This window comes from Phascolarctos cinereus, unplaced genomic scaffold, assembly GCF_003287225.1.
Source record: "Phascolarctos cinereus isolate Bilbo 61053 unplaced genomic scaffold, phaCin_HiC Scaffold_5;HRSCAF=322, whole genome shotgun sequence".
In the NCBI taxonomy this organism is placed as follows: Eukaryota; Metazoa; Chordata; class Mammalia; order Diprotodontia; family Phascolarctidae; genus Phascolarctos; species Phascolarctos cinereus.
In genome coordinates, this window is record NW_027555958.1 from 5,890,655 (window position 1) to 5,896,738 (window position 6,084).

A 6,084-nucleotide genomic window follows, 5' to 3' on the forward strand; every position below is an offset into this window, starting at 1 on the left:
ACCCCCTCTTTTTACAGATGGGGAAACTGAGGGCAGAGAGGTCATGGGATGATAAGACCATGGAATGAGGGCTAGGCATTACCTTAGAGGCCATCAACCCCAATGCTCTCATTTCACGGGTGGGGACCTGAGGCAATCACATGATTATGAACATAGAGAATGTCCTTAGAGTCCGAACCCTTCACTTTACATATGAAGACAATGAGACCCACGCGGGAGCAAAGAGGCACAAGGTCACACAACCTGTTGGTGTCAGAGGCAGCATTTGAACTCAGGTCTTCTTGGCTCAGCGACTTACCCAGTATGTCATGTGTGGCCCAAGTGATTGAAAGCCAACTCACTGCTTTCCCCATGCCCCTACAATTCCTGCCAGGCTCGCTTCGTTTTATATCATTTCTCCCCTTGAGAAGTTCCAGATGCTTTGTGGAATAAAACAACAATAACAATGCCAGTCATTCATTTTCACAGCATTCCTTTGAGGGCAGCTGGGGGTAAGTATCCTTAGCCTTCAGGGCACAAAGAAGGCAGTTGAACAAGGGGTAAGGGGACGTGCAAAAAACGCCCGGACACTGGAGGAGTCATTGACAGCCTATATTGCTCATCTCTGCCTTTTCTCATTACCGCCCCCTCCCCCTAACAAACAAACAAACAAACAAAAACCTGTTCTTTCTGAGAGGCCAATTGAATAAATGGGGCACACTGATCGGAGCCGCTCCCCCAGCCTCTCTCCCACTGGTAGGCTGGGCTTAGAGCTCCTGGGATAGTCCTGAGGGGCTGGGGGATTGGTTTTCTCTAGTGTTATAGATCACAAGCCCCCATCAGTGTGTCCTCTTGATGTTGATTAGCCAGGCTTTATCAGATTTTAGAAAGAAGTATTTACTAAGATGATATCACAAGAAGAAGGGGCCATCTCCAGTTGTCCGGATCTGTATCTGGCCACTGGACCCAGATGACTCTGGAGGAGGGAGTGAGGCTGGTGACTTTGCACAGCCCTGCCTCACTTAGATACAATCCACTGGCAGGTCATGACGTCACTTTCCTTATGCCAATAATAATAGCAGAAGAGTTTGTACAAAATAGCCCGCCAAAAATCGGTGATACATTGTCTAACCCCTACACACGGAGGCCAGGGAAAAATTCATTCAAGCTTAGAACGTATGAATAACAAAGGAGCAACTCACAGCTCCTAGAAGCTGGAGGTAACAGGGTATTCGTGAAATTCCTCTTGGGCATGGTGTAGTATTCTGCTGGACTCCTTAAATGCATACACACAAAAATACCATCACCCCCTAGACATAAACACACAAGTGTACATATAAGTGTGTATGTGTATCCGCAGAGACACATACTTTTATATGTATAAGCATATACACACGTGCATATATCTACAAGTACATAGCCATGTCATATATACGTCCATATGTGTGCATACATACAGGTGTTGCATGTACTGCAATGCTTATACACACATGTACATGCATGCACACACATACACCCATGGTCACATACAACAAGTAATGGAACCAGGGCTGGAATTCGGATCTTGAACTCCCAATCCAATGTTGACAAAAATAGAAATCACTCATTTATTAAGTTAGCCAATGCAGGACTCTGTCAGCAGAGCCTCCTTGCCCTGAGATTACTGGTGGTGTGTTACAGTAGACCTTGGATTCTAACCAGTAGGATGTGCCTTGCCTGCCTCACTCCATCGACTAAGAGAAAGTGGCAGACCCGAGGTCACGGATGCCTGGGGGGTAACACCTTGCTGGGGGTGGGGGACACAATGAGCCCCAGGTGTCTGGCCCCTTCCCTTTGGGGTTTCCTGATCCTCTTGTCCCAGAGGGTTATAATCCCTGTCCAGAAGGCTCTCAGAGCCCATCAGTGGCCCCTGAGATTTAGCAGGTGCTACCAAGATGGGAAGGCTTCAAGCAGAGTCCCACTACTGCCTGTAGTCCACGTGCCAGCCTTAATCAGCTACACGAAACTGAGCTCGAGGTTGGACAAGGCTTGGTGAGATGTTTAGTCCTGGCTCGGTTCAAAGGCCAAAGGCTGAGTAGAAAGCAAACTGCAGAGTGCTTTGGGTGAGTCAGGATCTGCACCAAGAAAGCCAGGAAATACCCAATTAGTATGGGGAGACAGGGTGATGCTCAGGGGTGTCCTTTAAGGATCACTTTGTTTGCTCTGTGTCTTTATGAACAAATTTAATTTGCTTGGCTCCAGAGAAATTCATAATCTTGGAGTGATAGTGAGTCATTGGCTTAAAACTCTGTGGAGCTCATGAGAGGGGGCCAGAAGAGGGCTGTGTCTGGGGCCACGGATCTGGTTCTGACCTAGTGGGATCCTCAGTGAGTTCTTCAACTTAATAGGTTTTTAAAGTTATTTAGCCATTTAAAAACAGAGAACACAGATAGTTTTCTAATCCTTTAAGAGCCATGTTTTCTATGTCTACAATCATTAAGACATTTGGACCAAATCTGTGATTTTATCCATGTTGGAGGCTTCCATTGAGGAAACTCCCTTTACAAATTCAAATCAGCCCCTCTCCTCAACATCTCGTCTTCAAATAATTCTGGAATGTGCTATAGTTCATGAAAACTTTTTAAAAAGTAGCGTTTCCTCTTTCTCTGCCTCCACAGAGCCATTTTAGCAGGAGGCAATGTGGGGGGAGGATGGACAAAAGGTATTGCAATGAGATTTCTTATGATCTCTTCACCCCAGATCCAATCGGTTTTCTCCCCAAGGTCTGGTTCTCTCACATTCCTGTACCGAAATGTAGAAAGACCATGAGGTCTTCTCTGGGGACAGTCCGAATGTTTGCAGGACATGCTTCTTTGGGCTCATAAATGATTCATGCTGAACTCAGCTTGAGTGGATGGATGCAGCAATCCCAACATAGTCTTCTGAGCTGAATTCCCACTTCCCACCCTGCACCCACTCCTTCAGAATTCCAAATTTAAAGCATTCCTTCTCTTTCTTTAAATCTCTTTCATGGCATTAGAAGCAGAGCTTGAAGGAACTCCAGAAACCATCTTGTCCAGTCCCCTCAATTTCCAGCTACCGTCTCCTTACTGGCTGTCCAAACCTGGGTGGCCTCATCATCACAATGAGGGCAGTACACATTCTATACCTCCCGGGGCCATTGGCAGGAAGGGACTAGGGAAGTGTTAGCTCTTTATACCTACAGAACCCTAGAGAGGCAGGAATTCTTTGGAGCCTAAGGCAGCAGCTGTGGAGTGGGCAGAGCAGCACCACATTTGGAATCAGAGGGCCAGCTTCGGAATCCCCGCCCTTCCCCTACTGCCTATTAAGCCTTGGACAAATTGTTTCGCATCTTGAGTGCTGAAACTGGGACTCAGTTTCCTCAATTTGTAAAATCAGGGGCTTGGACCAGATGACTGAGGTTCCTTCCTTCCAGTTATTATCCTCTAGTCTTAATGTGTGGTCCTGTTATTAATCAAGGCTCTTTCTTGAAAGAAATTAATGAAATGATCAGGTAAACGTTTCCCGGATTTTTTAAAGCGTATTCAGTATGGCTTAAAAGAAGAGCCATGAAAATATATTCCCACCTGACCCCTTTGAAGAAAGAGGAGGTTCATGAGGGTGGCACGTTCTACATTTTTTCCCAACTTTTATGATGTATTGATTAGTTATGCTGATTTTTCTGTCTCTTTTTCCTTCTTTTCCTTCGGAGGTTTTTTGGCCTTTAAAATATTATTGGTTATGTAGGATTGCCCTCTGAGGAGGGATTGGAGAAGGATCCTGGAAGAAATTTTGATGATGGCATCAATGGCGTCAATCAAATGGCATCAATAAAAACTTGTTCTAAATTAAGACATGTTCTAGATATTTAAGCAAGCCCCCCCACCCCACTCTCGACAGTTTAATCAAGGCAAACATCCTAAAATTATCTACCTCCGAGGTTCAGCACAACTATCGGCTGATCCTCCCAGGTGTTCTAGGGCCCCAAATCCCACCATTTTGTATTCACTTTGTGTATTTCCTGTGTATTCATTCATGCATGTTTCTGTCCTGTAGAATATGTCACTCAAGGTCAGAGACTTTTGCTTGTGTGGTTTGGGTTTGTCTTTCTCTCCCCAACAACCAGGAAAGTACTTCACGCACGTGGCTGTTCATTCGGTTGTGTCTGACTCTTCATGATCCATAGACCATAGCATTCCAATACTACCTGAAGATTCCAGAGTGGTTTGCCTTTTCCTTATGCAGTGGATTAAGGCAAAGAGAAGTGAAGTGACTTATCCAGAGTCACACAGCTAGTAAGTGTCTGAGGCTGGATTTAAATTCAAGTCTACCTGACTCTAGGGTCCAGTGCTCCATTCACTGAGCCACCTAGCTGCCTCCCACTTGATATGCAGTAGTAAGATTAATAAACGCTTATTGAGCTTATTTAAATGGGATTAGATTGAGTTCTTACATCCATTTCCTGCTCATTCACTCATGTTTTTGAAGTTATTTTATAATATTTCTCGTGTACAGTCATTGTGCTCATGGGCTACAATCTATTTACGCCTAGCATGGAACCTTTGGGTCATCATCATTTGATTCTTCGTAGATCCTGGGGTCCCGTGAACCCAACAGCATCACTAGGACAATACTGGCTTTAAAAAGAGCAAGATTTTTTGGTGTCCAGAAACTTGGCATTGTCGAAAGTGTTGCATGATTTCCTCAAGGCCTTCCAGGCCACCCTCATCTTCCTTTTCAGTTCTAGGTCCGGCTCACTGTCCATCTGTGGTGTTTTTCAACATGGGGATGCTGATGGGTTCACTCAATGGACTACCCACACAAATTCAGGTCAGTCTGGAAAGTGTGTTTTTCATTCATTTTGTTCATCTGGTATGAATGGAAAAACCAAATTCTTTTGAAAGATGATGGATCTTGGGAACTTTGAGGGACAGAGGGAAGGGTTGAGTTGTATTATTCTAAAGCTCAAGGCCATCAGCAAAATCTATGCACACAGCAGCAGCTTGTGAACTTTGACTTTCATGGAGAATCCCTTTTCTAGCTGGCCACGCAGAACGAGTCTAACTCCTCATATATGACAATTCCTTTAAGTCCTTGAAAATAGTTGTCATGTCCCTGCTCTGAGCTTTCTCTTCTCAAAGCTAAACATGTCTAGTTCTTTGATCACCATGTGGCATGATCTGGAGGCCAAAGTCCAGGAGGATTTCCTGTGCAAACTTCACTATGACACTCAGAAAGATGAGGAGCCCCTGCTAATAGCTGTTGAATTGGGTATCATGGAAAGAGCCGGTCTGGGACTCAGGGACGAGTAGGTCCTAGTACGGCCAATTTACTGTATGACCTTTTCTGGGTCTCAGCTTCCTCCCCTTTGAAGAAATTGGACTAGGGGTCTTCTAAACAGCGATGTGCTGGAACTAGCTATAGCAGCTCTGGCTGATTGTTAAATTTTCAATATGAGCATTTATGCCTTAAAAATCAGAAAATATTACAAACTGGCGTCATTTACTGTTTTCTCGATTTCTAAACTTAAGAAAGCAATAGGGAAATGTTTGTAATGCAGATTTTAACTTAAATTTAGAAAGCCGGTTGTTAAATATTCATCAGCACACTCCTGCCTCCGAGGTTTTTTCAAACTTTAATCTCGGCTTCTTCCATGGAATCGAGCAAACCTCTCTGCTACCAGTGAGGCTGCACAAAAACAAAGGATGATGACTTTTATGAACTGTCCCCAGCTGGAACTCATAGCAAAGCCAGACGTTGGCTTGGTTTTGAAGATTTCTTTGTTTATACCTTGGGTTCTTTCAGCACTAATCCTGTCGAATCCCATCTCCAACTTTCTCCCTCCCAACAAATTTCAGCAAGCAGAGGCCTCCAGATTTCCAAGCCAAGCTTTCTGTGTGATAAATCAAGCGCGCATTCCTGATTTCAAAAAGGAAGGCAAACTCCTCTGGAGGAGGTCAACCCTCCCCTGTCACGGATGACTGGTCAGCACTTCTGGGAGGAAGGAACTAATGAGAGGTGGCCATTAGAATCTTCTGGGATTCGGGACAGGTAGGTGCCCCCAAGTCCAGATCCTTAGCCCACTCTCCCTCCACACTCGTTGAT

The 6,084-nt window shown here is 44.8% G+C and overlaps 1 long non-coding RNA gene across 1 annotated transcript in view; it reads left to right on the forward strand.

Moving 5' to 3' along the window:
- The window catches only part of LOC110199911 (uncharacterized), a 15,888-nt gene extending 11,085 nt beyond the window's left edge, over nucleotides 1-4,803 (forward strand). Inside the window, exon 3 of the long non-coding RNA XR_002322089.2 lies at nucleotides 4,721-4,803. This is a non-coding gene — a long non-coding RNA (uncharacterized LOC110199911). The remainder of the gene's footprint in view (nucleotides 1-4,720) is intronic.
- Nucleotides 4,804-6,084: the final 1,281 nt, after the last annotated feature.